At 38.4% G+C, this 17,680-nt stretch overlaps 55 non-coding genes across 55 annotated transcripts; all 55 read right to left on the bottom strand.

Moving 5' to 3' along the window:
* Window positions 1-166: 166 nt before the first annotated feature.
* Trnak-uuu (transfer RNA lysine (anticodon UUU)) lies at window positions 167-241 on the bottom strand. Its single transcript has one exon. It is a non-coding gene; the product is annotated as a tRNA-Lys (tRNA).
* A 177-nt stretch (window positions 242-418) lies between these two features.
* Trnae-cuc (transfer RNA glutamic acid (anticodon CUC)) lies at window positions 419-490 on the bottom strand. Its single transcript has one exon. It is a non-coding gene; the product is annotated as a tRNA-Glu (tRNA).
* Window positions 491-826: 336 nt separating this feature from the next.
* On the bottom strand, window positions 827-899 carry Trnak-uuu (transfer RNA lysine (anticodon UUU)). The gene has a single exon. It is a non-coding gene; the product is annotated as a tRNA-Lys (tRNA).
* A 178-nt stretch (window positions 900-1,077) lies between these two features.
* Window positions 1,078-1,149, bottom strand: Trnae-cuc (transfer RNA glutamic acid (anticodon CUC)). Its single transcript has one exon. It is a non-coding gene; the product is annotated as a tRNA-Glu (tRNA).
* Window positions 1,150-1,236: 87 nt separating this feature from the next.
* Trnae-uuc (transfer RNA glutamic acid (anticodon UUC)) lies at window positions 1,237-1,308 on the bottom strand. Its single transcript has one exon. It is a non-coding gene; the product is annotated as a tRNA-Glu (tRNA).
* A 178-nt stretch (window positions 1,309-1,486) lies between these two features.
* On the bottom strand, window positions 1,487-1,561 carry Trnak-uuu (transfer RNA lysine (anticodon UUU)). Its single transcript has one exon. It is a non-coding gene; the product is annotated as a tRNA-Lys (tRNA).
* A 177-nt stretch (window positions 1,562-1,738) lies between these two features.
* Window positions 1,739-1,810, bottom strand: Trnae-cuc (transfer RNA glutamic acid (anticodon CUC)). The gene has a single exon. It is a non-coding gene; the product is annotated as a tRNA-Glu (tRNA).
* Window positions 1,811-2,146: 336 nt separating this feature from the next.
* On the bottom strand, window positions 2,147-2,219 carry Trnak-uuu (transfer RNA lysine (anticodon UUU)). Its single transcript has one exon. It is a non-coding gene; the product is annotated as a tRNA-Lys (tRNA).
* A 325-nt stretch (window positions 2,220-2,544) lies between these two features.
* On the bottom strand, window positions 2,545-2,616 carry Trnae-uuc (transfer RNA glutamic acid (anticodon UUC)). The gene has a single exon. It is a non-coding gene; the product is annotated as a tRNA-Glu (tRNA).
* Window positions 2,617-2,796: 180 nt separating this feature from the next.
* Window positions 2,797-2,869, bottom strand: Trnak-uuu (transfer RNA lysine (anticodon UUU)). Its single transcript has one exon. It is a non-coding gene; the product is annotated as a tRNA-Lys (tRNA).
* A 175-nt stretch (window positions 2,870-3,044) lies between these two features.
* Trnae-cuc (transfer RNA glutamic acid (anticodon CUC)) lies at window positions 3,045-3,116 on the bottom strand. The gene has a single exon. It is a non-coding gene; the product is annotated as a tRNA-Glu (tRNA).
* Window positions 3,117-3,454: 338 nt separating this feature from the next.
* On the bottom strand, window positions 3,455-3,527 carry Trnak-uuu (transfer RNA lysine (anticodon UUU)). The gene has a single exon. It is a non-coding gene; the product is annotated as a tRNA-Lys (tRNA).
* A 322-nt stretch (window positions 3,528-3,849) lies between these two features.
* Trnae-uuc (transfer RNA glutamic acid (anticodon UUC)) lies at window positions 3,850-3,921 on the bottom strand. Its single transcript has one exon. It is a non-coding gene; the product is annotated as a tRNA-Glu (tRNA).
* A 180-nt stretch (window positions 3,922-4,101) lies between these two features.
* Trnak-uuu (transfer RNA lysine (anticodon UUU)) lies at window positions 4,102-4,174 on the bottom strand. The gene has a single exon. It is a non-coding gene; the product is annotated as a tRNA-Lys (tRNA).
* A 177-nt stretch (window positions 4,175-4,351) lies between these two features.
* On the bottom strand, window positions 4,352-4,423 carry Trnae-cuc (transfer RNA glutamic acid (anticodon CUC)). Its single transcript has one exon. It is a non-coding gene; the product is annotated as a tRNA-Glu (tRNA).
* A 338-nt stretch (window positions 4,424-4,761) lies between these two features.
* Window positions 4,762-4,834, bottom strand: Trnak-uuu (transfer RNA lysine (anticodon UUU)). The gene has a single exon. It is a non-coding gene; the product is annotated as a tRNA-Lys (tRNA).
* Window positions 4,835-5,156: 322 nt separating this feature from the next.
* Window positions 5,157-5,228, bottom strand: Trnae-uuc (transfer RNA glutamic acid (anticodon UUC)). Its single transcript has one exon. It is a non-coding gene; the product is annotated as a tRNA-Glu (tRNA).
* Window positions 5,229-5,408: 180 nt separating this feature from the next.
* On the bottom strand, window positions 5,409-5,481 carry Trnak-uuu (transfer RNA lysine (anticodon UUU)). Its single transcript has one exon. It is a non-coding gene; the product is annotated as a tRNA-Lys (tRNA).
* A 177-nt stretch (window positions 5,482-5,658) lies between these two features.
* Trnae-cuc (transfer RNA glutamic acid (anticodon CUC)) lies at window positions 5,659-5,730 on the bottom strand. Its single transcript has one exon. It is a non-coding gene; the product is annotated as a tRNA-Glu (tRNA).
* An 87-nt stretch (window positions 5,731-5,817) lies between these two features.
* On the bottom strand, window positions 5,818-5,889 carry Trnae-uuc (transfer RNA glutamic acid (anticodon UUC)). The gene has a single exon. It is a non-coding gene; the product is annotated as a tRNA-Glu (tRNA).
* A 180-nt stretch (window positions 5,890-6,069) lies between these two features.
* Window positions 6,070-6,142, bottom strand: Trnak-uuu (transfer RNA lysine (anticodon UUU)). Its single transcript has one exon. It is a non-coding gene; the product is annotated as a tRNA-Lys (tRNA).
* A 177-nt stretch (window positions 6,143-6,319) lies between these two features.
* Window positions 6,320-6,391, bottom strand: Trnae-cuc (transfer RNA glutamic acid (anticodon CUC)). The gene has a single exon. It is a non-coding gene; the product is annotated as a tRNA-Glu (tRNA).
* Window positions 6,392-6,821: 430 nt separating this feature from the next.
* Window positions 6,822-6,893, bottom strand: Trnae-cuc (transfer RNA glutamic acid (anticodon CUC)). Its single transcript has one exon. It is a non-coding gene; the product is annotated as a tRNA-Glu (tRNA).
* Window positions 6,894-6,980: 87 nt separating this feature from the next.
* Trnae-uuc (transfer RNA glutamic acid (anticodon UUC)) lies at window positions 6,981-7,052 on the bottom strand. The gene has a single exon. It is a non-coding gene; the product is annotated as a tRNA-Glu (tRNA).
* Window positions 7,053-7,481: 429 nt separating this feature from the next.
* On the bottom strand, window positions 7,482-7,553 carry Trnae-cuc (transfer RNA glutamic acid (anticodon CUC)). The gene has a single exon. It is a non-coding gene; the product is annotated as a tRNA-Glu (tRNA).
* A 246-nt stretch (window positions 7,554-7,799) lies between these two features.
* Window positions 7,800-7,871, bottom strand: Trnae-uuc (transfer RNA glutamic acid (anticodon UUC)). Its single transcript has one exon. It is a non-coding gene; the product is annotated as a tRNA-Glu (tRNA).
* Window positions 7,872-8,050: 179 nt separating this feature from the next.
* Window positions 8,051-8,123, bottom strand: Trnak-uuu (transfer RNA lysine (anticodon UUU)). The gene has a single exon. It is a non-coding gene; the product is annotated as a tRNA-Lys (tRNA).
* Window positions 8,124-8,297: 174 nt separating this feature from the next.
* On the bottom strand, window positions 8,298-8,369 carry Trnae-cuc (transfer RNA glutamic acid (anticodon CUC)). Its single transcript has one exon. It is a non-coding gene; the product is annotated as a tRNA-Glu (tRNA).
* Window positions 8,370-8,456: 87 nt separating this feature from the next.
* Trnae-uuc (transfer RNA glutamic acid (anticodon UUC)) lies at window positions 8,457-8,528 on the bottom strand. Its single transcript has one exon. It is a non-coding gene; the product is annotated as a tRNA-Glu (tRNA).
* A 426-nt stretch (window positions 8,529-8,954) lies between these two features.
* Window positions 8,955-9,026, bottom strand: Trnae-cuc (transfer RNA glutamic acid (anticodon CUC)). Its single transcript has one exon. It is a non-coding gene; the product is annotated as a tRNA-Glu (tRNA).
* A 587-nt stretch (window positions 9,027-9,613) lies between these two features.
* Trnae-uuc (transfer RNA glutamic acid (anticodon UUC)) lies at window positions 9,614-9,685 on the bottom strand. Its single transcript has one exon. It is a non-coding gene; the product is annotated as a tRNA-Glu (tRNA).
* An 87-nt stretch (window positions 9,686-9,772) lies between these two features.
* Window positions 9,773-9,844, bottom strand: Trnae-uuc (transfer RNA glutamic acid (anticodon UUC)). Its single transcript has one exon. It is a non-coding gene; the product is annotated as a tRNA-Glu (tRNA).
* A 179-nt stretch (window positions 9,845-10,023) lies between these two features.
* Trnak-uuu (transfer RNA lysine (anticodon UUU)) lies at window positions 10,024-10,096 on the bottom strand. Its single transcript has one exon. It is a non-coding gene; the product is annotated as a tRNA-Lys (tRNA).
* Window positions 10,097-10,273: 177 nt separating this feature from the next.
* On the bottom strand, window positions 10,274-10,345 carry Trnae-cuc (transfer RNA glutamic acid (anticodon CUC)). Its single transcript has one exon. It is a non-coding gene; the product is annotated as a tRNA-Glu (tRNA).
* A 337-nt stretch (window positions 10,346-10,682) lies between these two features.
* Window positions 10,683-10,755, bottom strand: Trnak-uuu (transfer RNA lysine (anticodon UUU)). The gene has a single exon. It is a non-coding gene; the product is annotated as a tRNA-Lys (tRNA).
* Window positions 10,756-11,343: 588 nt separating this feature from the next.
* On the bottom strand, window positions 11,344-11,416 carry Trnak-uuu (transfer RNA lysine (anticodon UUU)). Its single transcript has one exon. It is a non-coding gene; the product is annotated as a tRNA-Lys (tRNA).
* A 175-nt stretch (window positions 11,417-11,591) lies between these two features.
* Window positions 11,592-11,663, bottom strand: Trnae-cuc (transfer RNA glutamic acid (anticodon CUC)). The gene has a single exon. It is a non-coding gene; the product is annotated as a tRNA-Glu (tRNA).
* A 337-nt stretch (window positions 11,664-12,000) lies between these two features.
* Window positions 12,001-12,073, bottom strand: Trnaq-uug (transfer RNA glutamine (anticodon UUG)). Its single transcript has one exon. It is a non-coding gene; the product is annotated as a tRNA-Gln (tRNA).
* Window positions 12,074-12,248: 175 nt separating this feature from the next.
* On the bottom strand, window positions 12,249-12,320 carry Trnae-cuc (transfer RNA glutamic acid (anticodon CUC)). The gene has a single exon. It is a non-coding gene; the product is annotated as a tRNA-Glu (tRNA).
* Window positions 12,321-12,907: 587 nt separating this feature from the next.
* Trnae-cuc (transfer RNA glutamic acid (anticodon CUC)) lies at window positions 12,908-12,979 on the bottom strand. Its single transcript has one exon. It is a non-coding gene; the product is annotated as a tRNA-Glu (tRNA).
* Window positions 12,980-13,567: 588 nt separating this feature from the next.
* On the bottom strand, window positions 13,568-13,639 carry Trnae-cuc (transfer RNA glutamic acid (anticodon CUC)). The gene has a single exon. It is a non-coding gene; the product is annotated as a tRNA-Glu (tRNA).
* Window positions 13,640-13,726: 87 nt separating this feature from the next.
* Window positions 13,727-13,798, bottom strand: Trnae-uuc (transfer RNA glutamic acid (anticodon UUC)). The gene has a single exon. It is a non-coding gene; the product is annotated as a tRNA-Glu (tRNA).
* Window positions 13,799-13,978: 180 nt separating this feature from the next.
* Trnak-uuu (transfer RNA lysine (anticodon UUU)) lies at window positions 13,979-14,051 on the bottom strand. Its single transcript has one exon. It is a non-coding gene; the product is annotated as a tRNA-Lys (tRNA).
* Window positions 14,052-14,228: 177 nt separating this feature from the next.
* Trnae-cuc (transfer RNA glutamic acid (anticodon CUC)) lies at window positions 14,229-14,303 on the bottom strand. Its single transcript has one exon. It is a non-coding gene; the product is annotated as a tRNA-Glu (tRNA).
* Window positions 14,304-14,390: 87 nt separating this feature from the next.
* Trnae-uuc (transfer RNA glutamic acid (anticodon UUC)) lies at window positions 14,391-14,462 on the bottom strand. Its single transcript has one exon. It is a non-coding gene; the product is annotated as a tRNA-Glu (tRNA).
* Window positions 14,463-14,641: 179 nt separating this feature from the next.
* On the bottom strand, window positions 14,642-14,714 carry Trnak-uuu (transfer RNA lysine (anticodon UUU)). The gene has a single exon. It is a non-coding gene; the product is annotated as a tRNA-Lys (tRNA).
* Window positions 14,715-14,891: 177 nt separating this feature from the next.
* Trnae-cuc (transfer RNA glutamic acid (anticodon CUC)) lies at window positions 14,892-14,963 on the bottom strand. The gene has a single exon. It is a non-coding gene; the product is annotated as a tRNA-Glu (tRNA).
* Window positions 14,964-15,301: 338 nt separating this feature from the next.
* Trnak-uuu (transfer RNA lysine (anticodon UUU)) lies at window positions 15,302-15,374 on the bottom strand. Its single transcript has one exon. It is a non-coding gene; the product is annotated as a tRNA-Lys (tRNA).
* A 174-nt stretch (window positions 15,375-15,548) lies between these two features.
* On the bottom strand, window positions 15,549-15,620 carry Trnae-cuc (transfer RNA glutamic acid (anticodon CUC)). The gene has a single exon. It is a non-coding gene; the product is annotated as a tRNA-Glu (tRNA).
* Window positions 15,621-15,707: 87 nt separating this feature from the next.
* On the bottom strand, window positions 15,708-15,779 carry Trnae-uuc (transfer RNA glutamic acid (anticodon UUC)). The gene has a single exon. It is a non-coding gene; the product is annotated as a tRNA-Glu (tRNA).
* A 179-nt stretch (window positions 15,780-15,958) lies between these two features.
* Trnak-uuu (transfer RNA lysine (anticodon UUU)) lies at window positions 15,959-16,031 on the bottom strand. Its single transcript has one exon. It is a non-coding gene; the product is annotated as a tRNA-Lys (tRNA).
* A 177-nt stretch (window positions 16,032-16,208) lies between these two features.
* Trnae-cuc (transfer RNA glutamic acid (anticodon CUC)) lies at window positions 16,209-16,280 on the bottom strand. Its single transcript has one exon. It is a non-coding gene; the product is annotated as a tRNA-Glu (tRNA).
* Window positions 16,281-16,618: 338 nt separating this feature from the next.
* Window positions 16,619-16,691, bottom strand: Trnak-uuu (transfer RNA lysine (anticodon UUU)). The gene has a single exon. It is a non-coding gene; the product is annotated as a tRNA-Lys (tRNA).
* A 178-nt stretch (window positions 16,692-16,869) lies between these two features.
* Window positions 16,870-16,941, bottom strand: Trnae-cuc (transfer RNA glutamic acid (anticodon CUC)). Its single transcript has one exon. It is a non-coding gene; the product is annotated as a tRNA-Glu (tRNA).
* A 337-nt stretch (window positions 16,942-17,278) lies between these two features.
* Window positions 17,279-17,353, bottom strand: Trnak-uuu (transfer RNA lysine (anticodon UUU)). Its single transcript has one exon. It is a non-coding gene; the product is annotated as a tRNA-Lys (tRNA).
* Window positions 17,354-17,680: the final 327 nt, after the last annotated feature.

Genomic DNA, 17,680 nt, shown 5'->3' with positions numbered 1-17,680 from the left:
TTACAACGAGAGGTATAAAGCAAATACCATACTTAAAAAATCAATTTCAATAGTTTCGTTTTTAAATCGTAAAGGAATTAAAACAGATGATCCTAAACAAGATCTGCCTATATACGAACAAAAATTCTCAAAATTCAAATTTTATTTAGAAATTTGTTATAAAATGTGCGGCCGATAAGGGACTTGAACCCTTGACCGTTGGATTAAAAGTCCAACGCTCTACCGACTGAGCTAACCGGGCGTTGAGAAATGTTTATTTCTCTCAAGATAAGCGTATTGCCGACAAAAACCGGTCAGATAATGAGCTATAAAAGAGGGCAAACCATCGTTGCATCAACAGTAAGAATCTTAGTTTATATTTGCAAAGAGGCAAATTGTGGTAGTAGGGGGATACTAGTTCAGTTCAAAAGAAAAAAGTTTCCCAGACCGGGAATTGAACCCGGGCTGCCTGGGTGAGAGCCAGGAATCCTAACCACTAGACCATCTGGGAGATGTCTTTGCTCAGTACAGGGATATTTGAAACCAATACACAAGATTTATCTCGGCAGTTGAAGGTCTTTTAATAACAAAGAAATAATTCCCAGACCGGGAATTGAACCCGGGCCGCCTGGGTGAAAGCCAGGAATCCTAACACTAGACCATCTTGGAGACGGTGACTACTTACCACGAGGTGTGAAGCAAATACCATACTTAAAAAATCTATTTCAATAGTTTCCTTTTTAAATCGTAAAGGAATTGAGACAGATCATCCTAAACAAAATCTGCTCATCTACGAACAAAAATTCTCAAAATACAAATTTTATTGAGAAATTTGTTATAAAATTTGCGCCCGATAAGGGACTTGAACCCTTGACCGTTGGATTAAAAGTCCAACGCTCTACCGACTGAGCTAACCGGGCGTTGAGAAATGTTTTATTTCTCTCAAAATAAGAGTATTGCCGACAAACAACGGTCACATAATGAGCTATAAAAGAGGGTAAACCATCGTTGCATCAACAGTAAGAATCTTAGTTTATATTTGCATAGAGGCAAATTGTGGTAGTAGGGGGATACTAGTTCAGTTTGAAAAATTAAAGTTTCCCAGACCGGGAATTGAACCCGGGCCGCCTGGGTGAGAGCCAGGAATCCTAACCACTAGACCATCTGGGAGATGTCTTTGCTCAGTACAGGGATGTTTGAAACCAATACACAATATTTATCTCGGCAGTTAAAGGTTTTTTAGTAACAAAGAATTAATTCCCAGACCGGGAATTGAACCCGGGCCGCCTGGGTGAAAGCCAGGAATCCTAACCACTAGACCACCTGGGAGACGTTGACTAATTACAACGAGAGGTATGAAGCAAATACCATACTTAAAAAATCAATTTCAATAGTTTCGTTTTTAAATCGTAAAGGAATTAAAACAGATGATCCTAAACAAGATCTGCCTATATACGAACAAAAATTCTCAAAATTCAAATTTTATTTAGAAATTTGTAATAAAATGTGCGGCCGATAAGGGACTTGAACCCTTGACCGTTGGATTAAAAGTCCAACGCTCTACCGACTGAGCTAACCGGGCGTTGAGAAATGTTTATTTCTCTCAAGATAAGCGTATTGCCGACAAAAACCGGTCAGATAATGAGCTATAAAAGAGGGCAAACCATCGTTGCATCAACAGTAAGAATCTTAGTTTATATTTGCAAAGAGGCAAATTGTGGTAGTAGGGGGATACTAGTTCAGTTCAAAAGAAAAAAGTTTCCCAGACCGGGAATTGAACCCGGGCTGCCTGGGTGAGAGCCAGGAATCCTAACCACTAGATCATCTGGGAGATGTCTTTGCTCAGTACAGGGATATTTGAAACCAATACACAAGATTTATCTCGGCAGTTGAAGGTCTTTTAATAACAAAGAAATAATTCCCAGACCGGGAATTGAACCCGGGCCGCCTGGGTGAAAGCCAGGAATCCTAACACTAGACCATCTTGGAGACGGTGACTACTTACAACGAGGTGTGAAGCAAATACCATACTTAAAAAATCTATTTCAATAGTTTCCTTTTTAAATCGTAAAGAAATTAAGACAGATCATCCTAAACAAAATCTGCTCATTTACGAACAAAAATTCTCAAAATACAAATTTTATTTAGAAATTTGTTATAAAATTTGCGCCCGATAAGGGACTTGAACCCTTGACCGTTGGATTAAAAGTCCAACGCTCTACCGACTGAGCTAACCGGGCGTTGAGAAATGTTTTATTTCTCTCAAAATAAGAGTATTGCCGACAAACAACGGTCACATAATGAGCTATAAAAGAGGGTAAACCATCGTTGCATCAACAGTAAGAATCTTAGTTTATATTTGCATAGAGGCAAATTGTGGTAGTAGGGGGATACTAGTTCAGTTTAAAAGATTAAAGTTTCCCAGACCGGGAATTGAACCCAGAGAGCCAGTAATCCTAACCACTAGACCATCTGGGAGATGTCTTTGCTCAGTACAGGGATATTTGAAACCAATACACAATATTTATCTCGGCAGTTAAAGGTTTTTTAGTAACAAAGAAATAATTCCCAGACCGGGAATTGAACCCGGGCCGCCTGGGAGAAAGCCAGGAATCCTAACCACTAGACCATCTGGGAGACGTTGACTAATTACAACGAGAGGTATGAAGCAAATACCATACTTAAAAAATCTATTTCAATAGTTTCGTTTTTAAATCGAAAAGGAATTAATACAGATGATCCTAAACAAGATCTGCTCATATACGAACAAAAATTCTCAAAATTTAAATTTTATTTAGAAACTTGTAATAAAATTTGCGCCCGATAAGGGACTTGAACCCTTGACCGTTGGATTAAAAGTCCAACGCTCTACCGACTGAGCTAACCAGGCGTTGAGAAATGTTTATTTCTCTCAAAATAAGTGTTTTGCCGACAAAAACCGGTCAGATAATGAGCTATAAAAGAGTGTAAACCATCGTTGCATCAACAGTAAGAATCTTAGTTTATATTTGCATAGAGGCACAATGTGGTAGTAGGGATACTAGTTCAGTTCAAAAGAAAAAAGTTTCCCAGACCGGGAATTGAACCCGGGCTGCCTGGGTGAGAGCCAGGAATCCTAACCACTAGACCATCTGGGAGATGTCTTTGCTCAAGACAGGGATATTTGAAACCAATACACAATATTTATCTCGGCAGTTGAAGGTCTTTTAATAACAAAGAAATAATTCCCAGACCGGGAATTGAACCCGGGCCGCCTGGGTGAAAGCCAGGAATCCTAACACTAGACCATCTTGGAGACGGTGACTACTTACAACGAGAGGTGTGAAGCAAATACCATACTTAAAAAATCTATTTCAATAGTTTCCTTTTTAAATCGTAAAGGAATTAAGACAGATCATCGTAAACAAAATCTGCTCATCTACGAACAAAAATTCTCAAAATACAAATTTTATTTAGAAATTTATTATAAAATTTGCGCCCGATAAGGGACTTGAACCCTTGACCGTTGGATTAAAAGTCCAACGCTCTACCGACTGAGCTAACCGGGCGTTGAGAAATGTTTATTTCTCTCAAGATAAGCGTATTGCCGACAAAAACCGGTCAGATAATGAGCTATAAAAGAGGGTAAACCATCGTTGCATCAACAGTAAGAATCTTAGTTTATATTTGCATAGAGGCACAATGTGGTAGTAGGGATACTAGTTCAGTTTAAAAGAAAAAAGTTTCCCAGACCGGGAATTGAACCCTGAGAGCCAGTAATCCTAACCACTAGACCATCTGGGAGATGTCTTTGCTCAGTACAGGGATATTTGAAACCAATACATAATATTTATCTCGGCAGTTAAAGGTTTTTTAGTAACAAAGAAATAATTCCCAGACCGGGAATTGAACCCGGGCCGCCTGGGTGAAAGCCAGGAATCCTAACCACTAGACCATCTGGGAGACGTTGACTAATTACAACGAGAAGTATGAAGCAAATACCATACTTAAAAAATCTATTTCAATAGTTTCGTTTTTAAATCGAAAAGGAATTAATACAGATGATCCTAAACAAGATCTGCTCATATACGAACAAAAATTCTCAAAATTCAAATTTTATTTAGAAACTTGTTATAAAATTTGCGCCCGATAAGGGACTTGAACCCTTGACCGTTGGATTAAAAGTCCAACGCTCTACCGACTGAGCTAACTGGGCGTTAAGAAATTTTTATTTCTCTCAAAATAAGTGTATTGCCGACAAAATACGGTCACATAATGTGCTATAAAAGAGGGTAAACCATCGTTGTGTCAACAGTAAGAATCTTAGTTTATATTTGCATAGAGGCAAATTGTGGTAGTAGGGGGATACTAGTTCAGTTCAAAAGAAAAAAATTTCCCAGACTGGGAATTGAACCCGGGCCGCCTGGGTGAGAGCCAGGAATCCTAACCACTAGACCATCTGGGAGATGTCTTTGCTCAGTACAGGGATATTTGAAACCAATACACAATATCTATCTCGGCAGTTCAAGGTCTTTTAGTAACAAAGAAACAATTCCTAGACCGGGAATTGAACCCGGGCCGCCTGGGTGAAAGCCAGGAATCCTAACACTAGACCATCTTGGAGACGGTGACTACTTACAACGAGAGGTGTGAAGCAAATACCATACTTAAAAAATCTATTTCAATAGTTTCCTTTTTAAATCGTAAAGGAATTAAGACAGATCATCGTAAACAAAATCTGCTCATCTACGAACAAAAATTCTCAAAATACAAATTTTATTTAGAAATTTATTATAAAATTTGCGCCCGATAAGGGACTTGAACCCTTGACCGTTGGATTAAAAGTCCAACGCTCTACCGACTGAGCTAACCGGGCGTTGAGAAATGTTTATTTCTCTCAAGATAAGCGTATTGCCGACAAAAACCGGTCAGATAATGAGCTATAAAAGAGGGTAAACCATCGTTGCATCAACAGTAAGAATCTTAGTTTATATTTGCATAGAGGCACAATGTGGTAGTAGGGATACTAGTTCAGTTTAAAAGAAAAAAGTTTCCCAGACCGGGAATTGAACCCTGAGAGCCAGTAATCCTAACCACTAGACCATCTGGGAGATGTCTTTGCTCAGTACAGGGATATTTGAAACCAATACATAAGATTTATCTCGGCAGTTAAAGGTTTTTTAGTAACAAAGAAATAATTCCCAGACCGGGAATTGAACCCGGGCCGCCTGGGTGAAAGCCAGGAATCCTAACCACTAGACCATCTGGGAGACGTTGACTAATTACAACGAGAAGTATGAAGCAAATACCATACTTAAAAAATCTATTTCAATAGTTTCGTTTTTAAATCGAAAAGGAATTAATACAGATGATCCTAAACAAGATCTGCTCATATACGAACAAAAATTCTCAAAATTCAAATTTTATTTAGAAACTTGTTATAAAATTTGCGCCCGATAAGGGACTTGAACCCTTGACCGTTGGATTAAAAGTCCAACGCTCTACCGACTGAGCTAACTGGGCGTTAAGAAATTTTTATTTCTCTCAAAATAAGTGTATTGCCGACAAAATACGGTCACATAATGTGCTATAAAAGAGGGTAAACCATCGTTGTGTCAACAGTAAGAATCTTAGTTTATATTTGCATAGAGGCAAATTGTGGTAGTAGGGGGATACTAGTTCAGTTCAAAAGAAAAAAATTTCCCAGACCGGGAATTGAACCCGGGCCGCCTGGGTGAGAGCCAGGAATCCTAACCACTAGACCATCTGGGAGATGTCTTTGCTCAGTACAGGGATATTTGAAACCAATACACAATATCTATCTCGGCAGTTCAAGGTCTTTTAGTAACAAAGAAACAATTCCTAGACCGGGAATTGAACCCGGGCCACCTGGGTGAAAGCCAGGAATCCTAACCACTAGACCATCTGGGAGACGTTGACTAATTACAACGAGAGGTATGAAGCAAATACCATACTTAAAAAATCAATTTCAATAGTTTCCTTTTTAAGTCGTAAAGGAATTAAGACAGATCATCCTAAACAAAATCTGCTCATATACGAACAAAAATTCTCAAAATACAAATTTTATTTAGAAATTTGTAATAAAATTTGCGCCCGATAAGGGACTTGAACCCTTGACCGTTGGATTAAAAGTCCAACGCTCTACCGACTGAGCTAACCGGGCGTTAAGAAATTTTTATTTCTCTCAAAATAAGTGTATTTCCGACAAAATACGGTCACATAATGAGCTATAAAAGAGGGTAAACCATCGTTGCATCAACAGTAAGAATCTTAGTTTATATTTGCATAGAGGCACATTGTGGCAGTAGGGGGATACTAGTTCAGTTCAAAAGAAAAAAAATTCTCAGACCGGGAATTGAACCCGGGCCGCCTGGGTGAGAGCCAGGAATCCTAACCACTAGACCATCTGGGAGACGTTGACTAATTACAACGAGAGGTATGAAGCAAATACCATACTTAAAAAATCAATTTCAATAGTTTTGTTTTTAAATCGTAAAGGAATTAATACAGATCATCCTAAACAAGATCTGCTCATAAACAAACAAAAATTCTCAAAATTCTAATTTTATTTAGAAATTTGTAATAAAATTTGCGCCCGATAAGGGACTTGAATCCTTGACCGTTGGATTAAAAGTCCAACGCCCAACCGACTGAGCTAACCGGGCGTTGAAAAATGTTCATTTCTCTCAAAATAAGTGTATTGCCGACGAAAAACGGTCACAAAATGAGCTATAAAAGAGGCTAAACCATAGTTGAATCAACAGTAAGAATCTTAGTTTATATTTGCATAGAGGCAAATTGTCGTAGTATGGTGATAATAGTTCAGTTCAAAAGAAAAAACTTTCCCAGACCGGGAATTGAACCCGGGCCGCCTTGGTGAGAGCCAGGAATCCTAACCACTAGACCATCTGGGAAATGTCTTTGCTCAGTACAGGGATATTTGAAACCAATACACAATATTTATCTCGGCAGTTAAAGGTGTTTTAGTAGCAAAGAAATAATTCCCAGACCGGGAATTGAACCCGGGCCGCCTGGGTGAAAGCCAGGAATCCTAACCACTAGACCATCTGGGATACGTTGACTAATTACAACGAGAGGTATGAAGCAAATACCATACTTAAAAAATCAATTTCAATAGTTTCCTTTTTAAATTGTAAAGGAATTGCGACTGATCATCCTAAACAAAATCTGCTCATATACGAACAAAAATTCTCAAAATACAAATTTATTTAGAAATTTGTAATAAAAGTTGAGCCCGATAAGGGACTTGAACCCTTGACCGTTGGATAAAAAGTACAATGCTCTACCGACTGATCTAACCGGTCGTTGAAAAATGTTCATTTCTCTAAAAATAAGTGTATTGCCGACGAAAAACGGTCACAAAATGAGCTATAAAAGAGGGTAAACGATGGTCGAATCAACAGTAAGAATCTTAGTTTATATTTGCATAGAGGCAAATTGTGGCAGTAAGAGGATACTAGTTCAGTTTAAAAGAAAAAAGTTTCCCAGACGGGGAATTGAACCCGGGCCGCCTGGGTGAGAGCCAGGAATCCTAACCACTAGACCATCTGGGAGATGCCTTTGCTCAGTACAGGGATATTTTAAACCAATACACAATATTTATCTCGGACGTTAAAGGTTTTTTAGTAACAAAGAATAAATTCCCAGACCGGGAATTGAACCCGGGACGCCTGGGTGAAAGCCAGGATTCCTAACCATTAGACCATCTGGGAGATGTCTTTGCTCAGTACAGGGATATTTCAAACCAATACACAATATTTATCTTGGCAGTTAAAGGTCTTTTAGTAACAAAGAAATAATTCCCAGACCGGGAATTGAACCCGGGCCGCCTGGGTGAAAGCCAGGAATCCTAACCACTAGACCATCTGGGAGACGTTGACTAATTACAACGAGAGGTATAAAGTAATACCATACTTGAAAAATCAATTTCAATATTTTTGTTTTTAAATCGTAAAGGAATTAATACAGATGATCCTAAACAAGATCTGCTCATATACGAACAATAATTCTCAAAATTCAAATTTTATTTAGAAACTTGTAATAAAATTTGCGCCCGATAAGGGACTTGAACCCTTGACCGTTGGATTAAAAGTCCAACGCTATACCGACTGAGCTAACCGGGCGTTGAGAAATGTTTATTTCTCTCAAGATAATGTATTGCCGACAAAAACCGGTCAGATAGTGAGCTATAAAAGAGGGTAAACTATCGTTGCATCAACAATAAGAATCTTATTTTATAATTGCATAGAGGCACAATGTGATACTAGGGATACTAGTTCAGTTTAAAAGGAAATAGTTTCCCAGACCGGGAATTGAACCCGGGCCGCCTGGGTGAGAGCCAGGAATCCTAACCACTAGACCATCTGGGAGATCTCTTTGCTCAGGACAGGGATATTTGAAACCAATACACAATATTTATCTCGGCAGTTAAAGGTTTTTTAGTAACAAAGAAATAATTCCCAGACCGGGAATTGAACCCGGGCCGCCTGGGTGAAAGCCAGGAATCCTAACTACTAGACCATCTGGGAGACGGTGACTACTTACAACGAGAGGTGTGAAGCAAATACCATACTTAAAAATCTATTTCAATAGTTTGCTTTTTAAATCGTAAAGGAATTAAGACAGATCATCCTAAACAAAATCTGCTCATATACGAACAAAAATTCTCAAAATACAAATTTATTTAGAAATTTGTTATAAAATTTGAGCCCGATAAGGGACTTGAACCCTTGACCGTTGGATTAAAAGTTTAACGCTATACTGACTGAGCTAACCGGGCGTTGAAAAATGTTCATTTCTCTCAAAATAAGTGTATTGCCGACGAAAAACGGTCACAAAATGAGCTATAAAAGAGGGTAAACCATAGTTGAATCAACAGTAAGAATCTTAGTTTATATTTGCATAGAGGCACAATGTGGTAGTAGGGATACTAGTTCAGTTTAAAAGAAAAAAGTTTCCCAGACCGGGAATTGAACCCGGGCCGCCTGGGTGAGAGCCAGGAATCCTAACCACTAGACCATCTGGGAGATGTCTTTGCTCAGGACAGGGATATTTGAAACCAACACACAATATTTATCTCGGCAGTTAAAGATTTTTTAGTAACAAAGAATAAATTCCCAGAACGAGAATTGAACCCGGGCTGCCTGGGTGAAAGCCACGAATCCTAACCACTAGACCATCTGGGAGACGGTGACTACTTACAACGAGAGGTGTGAAGCAAATACCATACTTAAAAAATCTATTTCAATAGTTTGCTTTTTAAATCGAAAAGGAATTAATACAGATGATCCTAAACAAGATCTGCTCATATACGAACAAAAATTCTCAAAATTCAAATTTTATTTAGAAACTTGTAATAAAATTTGCGCCCGATAAGGGAATGAACCCTTGACCGTTGGTTAAAAGTCCAACGCTCTACCTACTGAGCTAACCGGGCGTTGAAAAAAGTTCATTTCTCTCAAAATAAGTGTATTGCCGACGAAAAACGGTCACAAAATGAGCTATAAAAGAGGGTAAACCATAGTTGAATCAACAGTAAGAATCTTAGTTTATATTTGCATAGAGGCTAATTGTGGTAGTAGGAGGATACTAGTTCAGTTTAAAAGAAAAAAGTTTCCCAGACCGGGAATTGAACCCGGGCCGCCTGGGTGAAAGCCAGGAATCCTAACCATTAGACCATCTGGGAGATGTCTTTGCTCAGTACAGGGATATTTGAAACAAATGCACAATATTTATCTCGGCAGTTGAAGGTCTTTTAGTAACAAAGAATTAATTCCCAGACCGGGAATTGAACCCGGGCCGCCTGGGTGAAAGCCAGGAATCCTAATCACTAGACCATCTGGGAGACGGGACTACTTAAAACGAGAGGTATGAAGCAAATACCATACTTAAAAAATCAATTTCAATAGTTTCCTTTTTAAATCGTAAATGAATTAAGAAAGATCATCCTAAACAAAATCTGTTCATATACGAACAAAAATTCTCAAAATACAAATTTTATTTAGAAATTTGTAATAAAATTTGCGCGCGATAAGGGACTTGAACCCTTGACCGTTGGATTAAAAGTCCAACGCCCTACCGACTGAGCTAACCGGGCGTTAAGAAATGTTTATTTCTCTCAAAATGAGTGTATTGCCGACAAAATACGGTCACATATTGAGCTATAAAAGAGGGTTAACCATCGTTGCATCAACAGTAAGAATCTTAGTTTATATTTGCATAGAGGCACATTGTGGTAGTAGGGGGATACTAGTTCAGTTCAAAAGAAAAAAATTTCCCAGACCGGGAATTGAACCCGGGCCGCCTGGGTGAGAGCCAGGAATCCTAACCACTAGACCATCTGGGAGATGTCTTTGCTCAGGACAGGGATATTTGAAACCAATACACAATATTTATCTCGGCAGTTAAAGTTTTTTAGTAACAAAGAATAAATTTCCAGCCCGGGAATTGAATCCGGGACGCCTGGGTGAAAGCCAGGAATCCTAACCACTAGACCATCTGGGAGACGGTGACTACTCACAACGAGAGGTATGAAGCAAATACCATACTTAAAAAATCAATTTCAATAGTTTCCATTTTAAATTGTAAATGAATTGAGACAGATCATCCTAAACAAAATCTTCTCATATACGAACAAAAATTCTCACAATACAAATTTATTTAGAAATTTGTAATAAAATTTGAGCTCGATAAGGGACTTGAACCTTTGACCGTTGGATTAAAAGTCCAACGCTCTACCGACTGAGCTAACCGGGCGTTAAGAAATTTTTATTTCTCTCAAAATAAGTGTATTGCCGACAAAATACGGTCACATAATGTGCTATAAAAGAGGGTAAACCATCGTTGCATCAACAGTAAGAATCTTAGTTTATATTTGCATAGAGGCACATTGAGGTAGATAGGGGGATACTAGTTCAGTTCAAAAGAAAAAAAATTCCCAGTCCGGGAATTAAACCCGGGCCGCCTGGGTGAGAGCCAGGAAACCTAACCACTAGACCATCTGGGAGATGTCTTTGCACAGTACAGGGATATTTGAAACCAATACACAATATTTATCTCGGCAGTTAAAGTTTTTTTGTAACAAAGAAATAATTCCCAGGCCGGAAATTGAACCCAGGACGCCTGGGTGAAAGCCAGGAATCCTAACCATTAGACCATCATGGAGTCCTTGACTACTTACAACGAGAGGTATGATGCAAATACCATACTTAGAAAATCAATTTCAATAGTTTTGTTTTTAAATCGTAAAGGAATTAATACAGATGATCCTAAGTAAGATCTGCTCATAAACAAACAAAAATTCTCAAAATTCTAATTTTATTTAGAAATTTGTAATAAAAATTGCGCCCGATAAGGGACTTGAACCCTTGACCGTTGGATTAAAAGTCCAACGCTCTACCGACTGAGCTAACCGGGCGTTGAGAAATGTTTATTTCTCTCAAGATAAGTGTATTGCCCACAAAAATCTGTCACATGAGCTATAAAAGAGGGTAAACCATCGTTGCATCAACAGTAAGAATCTTAGTTTATATTTGCATAGAGGCACATTGAGGTAGATAGGGGGATACTAGTTCAGTTCAAAAGAAAAAAAATTCCCAGACCGGGAATTAAACCCGGGCCGCCTGGGTGAGAGCCAGGAATCCTAACCACTAGACCATCTGGGAGATGTCTTTGCTCAGAACAGGGATATTTGAAACCAATACACAATATTTATCTCGGCAGTTAAAGTTTTTTAGTAACAAAGAAATAATTCCCAGACCGGAAATTGAACCCAGGACGCCTGGGTGAAAGCCAGGAATCCTAACCATTAGACCATCATGGAGTCCTTGACTACTTACAACGAGAGGTATGAAGCAAATACCATACTTAGAAAATCAATTTCAATAGTTTTGTTTTTAAATCGTAAAGGAATTAATACAGATGATCCTAAGTAAGATCTGCTCATAAACAAACAAAAATTCTCAAAATTCTAATTTTATTTAGAAATTTGTATAAAATTTGCGCCCGATAAGGGACTTGAACCCTTGACCGTTGGATTCAAAGTCCAAAGCTCTACCGACTGAGCTAACCGGGCGTTGAGAAATGTTTATTTCTCTCAAGATAAGTGTATTGCCCACAAAAACCTGTCACATAATGAGCTATAAAAGAGGGTAAACCATCGTTGCATCAACAGTAAGAATCTTAGTTTATATTTGCATAGAGGCACAATGTGGTAGTAGGGATACTAGTTCAGTTTAAAAGAAAAAAGTTTCCCAGACCGGGAATTGAACCTGGGCCGCCTGGGTGAGAGCCAGGAATCCTAACCACTAGACCATCTGGGAGATGTCTTTGCTCAGTACAGGGATATTTGAAACCAATACACAATATTTATCTCGGCAGTTAAAAGTTTTTTAGTAACAAAGAAATAATTCACAGACCGGAAATTGAACCCGGGACGCCTGGGTGAAAGCCAGGAATCCTAACAACTAGACCATCTGGGAGACCGTGACTACTCACAACGAGAGGTATGAAGCAAATACCATACTTAAAAAATCAATTTCAATAGTTTCCGTTTTAAATTGTAAAGGAATTGAGACAGATCATCCTAAATAAAACCTTCTCATATACGAACAAAAATTCTCAAAATACAAAGTTATTTAGAAATTTGTAATAAAATTTGAGCCCGATAAGTGACTTGAACCCTTGACCGTTGGATTAAAAGTACAACGCTCTACCGACTGAGCTAACCGGGCGTTGAAAAATGTTCATTTCTCTCAAAATAAGTGTATTGCCGACGAAAAACGGTCACAAAATGAGCTATAAAAGAGGGTAAACCATCGTTGAATCAACAGTAAGAATCTTAGTTTATATTTGCATAGAGGCAAATTGTGGTAGTAGGGGGTACTAGTTCAGTTTAAAAGAAAAAAGTTTCCCAGACCGGGAATTGAACCCGGGCCGCCTGGGTGAGAGCCAGGAATCCTAACCACTAGCCCATCTGGGAGAAGTCTTTGCTCAGTACAGGGATATTTGAAACCAATACACAATATTTATCTCGGCAGTTAAAGGTTTTTTAGTAACAAAGAAATAATTCCCAGACCGGGAATTGAACCCTGGCCGCCTGGGTGAAAGCCAGGAATCCTAACCAATAGACCATCTGGGAGACGGTGACTACTTACAACGAGAGGTATGAAGCAAATACCATACTTAAAAAATCAATTTCAATAGTTTTGTTTTTAAATCGTAAAGGAATTAATACAGATCATCCTAAACAAAATCTGCTCATATACGAACAAAAATTCTCAAAATACAAATTTTATTTAGAAATTTGTAATAAAATTTGCGCCCGATAAGGGACTTGTACCCTTGACCGTTGGATTAAAAGTGCAACGCTCTACCGACTGAGCTAACCGGGCGTTGAGAAATGTTTATTTCTCTCAAAATAAGTGTATTGCCGACAAAAAATCGAACACATAATGAGCTATAAAAAAGGGTAAACCATCGTTGCATCAACAGCAAGAATCTCAATTTATATTTGCATCAAGGCAAATTGTGGTAGTAGGGATACTAGTTCAGTTTAAAAGAAAAAAGTTTCCCAGACCGGGAATTGAACCCGGGACGCATGGGTGAGAGACAGGAATCCTAACCACTAGACCATCTGGGAGATGTCTTTGCTCAGTACAGGGATATTTGAAACCAATACACAATATTTATCTCGGCAGTTGAAGATCTTTTAGTAAAAAAGAAATAATTCCCAGACAGGGAATTGAACCCGGGCCGCCTGGGTGAAAGCCAGGAATCCTAACCACTGGACCATCCGGGAGACGTTGACTACTTACAACGAGAGGAATGAACCAAATACCATACTTAAAAAATCAATTTCAATAGCTTCATTTTTAAATCGTAAAGGAATTAATACAGATAATCCTAAACAAAATCTGCCCATATACAAACAAAAATTCTCAAAATACAAATTTTATTTAGAAATTTGTAATAAAATTTGCGCCCGATAAGGGACTTGAACCCTTGACCGTTGGATTAAAAGTCCAACGATCTACCGACTGAGCTAACCGGGCGTTGAGAAATGTTTATTTATCTCAAGATAAGTGTATTGCCGACAAGAACCGGTCACATAATGAGCTATAAAAGAGGGTAAACCATCGTTGCATCAACAGTAAGAATCTTAGTTTATATTTGCATAGAGGCACATTGTGGTAGTAGGTGGATACTAGTTCAGTTTAAAATAAAAAAGTTTCCCAGACCGGGAATTGAACCTGGGCCGCCTGGGTGAGAGTCAGGAATCCTAACCACTACTAGACCATCTGGGAGATGTCTTTGCTCAGTACAGGGATATTTGAAACCAATACACAATATTTATCTCGGCAGTTAAAAGTTTTTTAGTAACAAAGAAATAATTCCCAGACCGGAAATTGAACCCGGGACGCCTGGGTGAAAGCCAGGAATCCTAACCACTAGACCATCTGGGAGACCGTGACTACTCACAACGAGAGGTATGAAGCAAATACCATACTTAAAAGATCAATTTCAATAGTTTCCGTTTTAAATTGTAAAGGAATTGAGACAGATCATCCTAAACAAAATCTTCTCATATACGAACAAAAATTCTCAAAATACAAATTTATTTAGAAATTTGTAATAAAATTTGAGCCCGATAAGGGACTTGAACCCTTGACCGTTGGATTAAAAGTCCAACGCTCTACCGACTGAGCTAACCTGGCGTTAAGAAATTATTATTTCTCTCAAAATAAGTGTATTGCCGACAAAATACGGTCACATAATGAGCTATAAAAGAGGGTAAACCATCGTTGCATCAACAGTAAGAATCTTAGTTTATATTTGCATAGAGGCACATTGTGGTAGTAGGGGGATACTAGTTCAGTTCAAAAGAAAAAAATTTCCCAGACCGGGAATTGAACCCGGGCCGCCTGGGTGAGAGCCAGGAATCCTAACCACTAGACCATATGGGAGATGTCTTTGCTCAGTACAGGGATAATTTAAACCAATACACAATATTTATCTTGGCAATTAAAGGTTTTTAGTAACAAAGAATAAATTCCCAGACCGGGAACTGAACTCGGGCAGCCTGGGTGAAAGCCAAGAATCCTAACCATTGGACCATCATGGAGACCTTGACTACTTACAACGAGAGGTATGAAGCAAATACCATACTTAAAAAATCAATTTCAATAGTTTTGTTTTTAAATCGTAAAGGAATTAATACAGATGATCCTAAACAAGATCTGCTCATAAACAAACAAAAATTCTCAAAATTCTAATTTTATTTAGAAATTTGTAATAAAATTTGCGCCCGATAAGGGACTTGAACCCTTGACCGTTGGATTAAAAGTCCAACGCTCTACCGACTGAGCTAAACGGGCGTTGAGAAATGTTTATTTCTCTCAAAATAAGTGTATTTCCCACAAAACCTGTCACATAATGAGCTATAAAAGAGGGTAAAACATCGTTGCATCAACAGTAAGAATCTTAGTTTATATTTGCATAGAGGCACAATGTGGTAGTAGGGATACTAGTTCAGTTTAAAAGAAAAAAGTTTCCCAGACCGGGAATTGAACCCGGGCCGCCTGGGTGAGAGCCAAGAATCCTAACCACTAGACCATCTGGGAGATGTCTTTGCTCAGTACAGGGATATTTGAAACCAATACACAATATTTATCTCGGCATTTAAAGGTTTTTTAGTAACAAAGAAATAATTCCCAGACCGGGAATTGAACCCGGGCCGCCTGGGTGAAAGCCAGGAATCCTAACCACTAGACCATCTGGGAGACGTTGTCTAATTACAACGAGAGGTATGAAGCAAATACCATACTTAAAAAATCAATTTCAATAGTTTCCTTTTTAAATTGTAAAGGAATTAACACAGATCATCCTAAACAAAATCTGCTCATATACGAACAAAAATTCTCAAAATTCTAATTTTATTTAGAACTTGTAATAAAATTTGCGCCCGATAAGGGACTTGAAGCCTTGACCGTTGGATTAAAAGTCCAACGCTCTACCGACTGAGCTAACCGGGCGTTGAGAAATGTTTATTTCTCTCAAGATAAGTGTATTGCCCACAAAAACCTGTCACATAATGAGCTATAAAAGAGGGTAAATCATCGTTGCATCAACAGTAAGAATCTTAGTTTATATTTGCATAGAGCCACATTGTGGTAGTAGGGGGATACTAGTTCAGTTCAAAAGAAAAAAATTTCCCAGACCGGGAATTGAACCCGGGCCGGCTCGGTGAGAGCCAGGAATCCTAACCACTAGACCATCTGGGAGATGTCTTTGCTCAGGGCAGGGATATTTGAAACCAATACACAATATTTATCTTGGCAGTTAAAGGTTTTTTAGTAACAAAGAAATAATTCCAAGACCGGAAATTAAACCCAGGACGTCTGGGTGAAAGCCAGGAATCCTAACCACTAGACCATCTGGGAGACCGTGTCTTCTCACAACGAGAGGTATGAAGCAAATACCATACTTAAAAAATCAATTTCAATAGTTTCCATTTTAAATTGTAAAGGAATTGAGACAGATCATCCTAAACAAAATCTTCTCATATACGAACAAAAATTCTCAAAATACAATTTTATTTAGAAATTTGTAATAAAATTTGAGCTCGATAAGGGACTTGAACCTTTGACCGTTGGATTAAAAGTCCAACGCTCTACCGACTGAGCTAACCGGGCGTTAAGAAATTTTTATTTCTCTCAAAATAAGTGTATTGCCGACAAAATACGGTCACATAATGAGCTATAAAATAGGGTAAACCATCGTTGCATCAACAGTAAGAATCTTAGTTTATATTTGCATAGAGGCACATTGTGGTAGATAGGGGGATACTAGTTCAGTTCAAAAGAAAAAAAATTCCCAGACCGGGAATTGAACCCGGGCCGCCTGGGTGAGAGCCAGGAATGCTAACCACTAGACCATCTGGGAGATGTCTTTGCTCAGTACAGGGATATTTGAAACCAATACACAATATTTATCTCGGCAGTTAAAGGTTTTTTAGTAACAAAGAAATAATTCCCAGACCGGAAATTGAACCCAGGACGCCTGGGTGAAAGCCAGGAATCCTAACCATTAGACCATCATGGAGTCCTTGACTACTTACAACGAGAGGTATGAAGCAAATACCATACTTAGAAAATCAATTTCAATAGTTTTGTTTTTAAATCGTAAAGGAATTAATACAGATGATCCTAAGTAATATCTGCTCATAAACAAACAAAAATTCTCAAAATTCTAATTTTATTTAGAAATTTGTAATAAAATTTGCTCCCGATAAGGGACTTGAACCCTTGACCGTTGGATTAAAAGTCCAACGCTCTACCGACTGAGCTAACCGGGCGTTGAGAAATGTTTATTTCTCTCAAGATAAGTGTATTGCCCACAAAAACCTGTCACATAATGAGCTATAAAAGAGGGTAAACCATCGTTGCATCAACAGTAAGAATCTTAGTTTATATTTGCATAGAGGCACAATGTGGTAGTAGGGATACTAGTTCAGTTTAAAAGAAAAAAGTTTCCCAGACCGGGAATTGAACCCGGGCCGCCTGGGTGAAAGCCAGGAATCCTAACAACTACTAGACCATCTGGGAGATGTCTTTGCTCAGTACAGGGATATTTGAAACCAATACACAATATTTATCTCGGCAGTTAAAGGTTTTTTAGTAAC

Source organism: Ascidiella aspersa, chromosome 3 (assembly GCF_963924565.1).
Source record: "Ascidiella aspersa chromosome 3, kaAscAspe10.2, whole genome shotgun sequence".
Classification (NCBI taxonomy): domain Eukaryota; kingdom Metazoa; phylum Chordata; class Ascidiacea; order Phlebobranchia; family Ascidiidae; genus Ascidiella; species Ascidiella aspersa.
The sequence above is the reverse complement of the archived record's forward strand: the minus strand, read 5'-3'. Positions and strand labels throughout refer to the sequence as shown.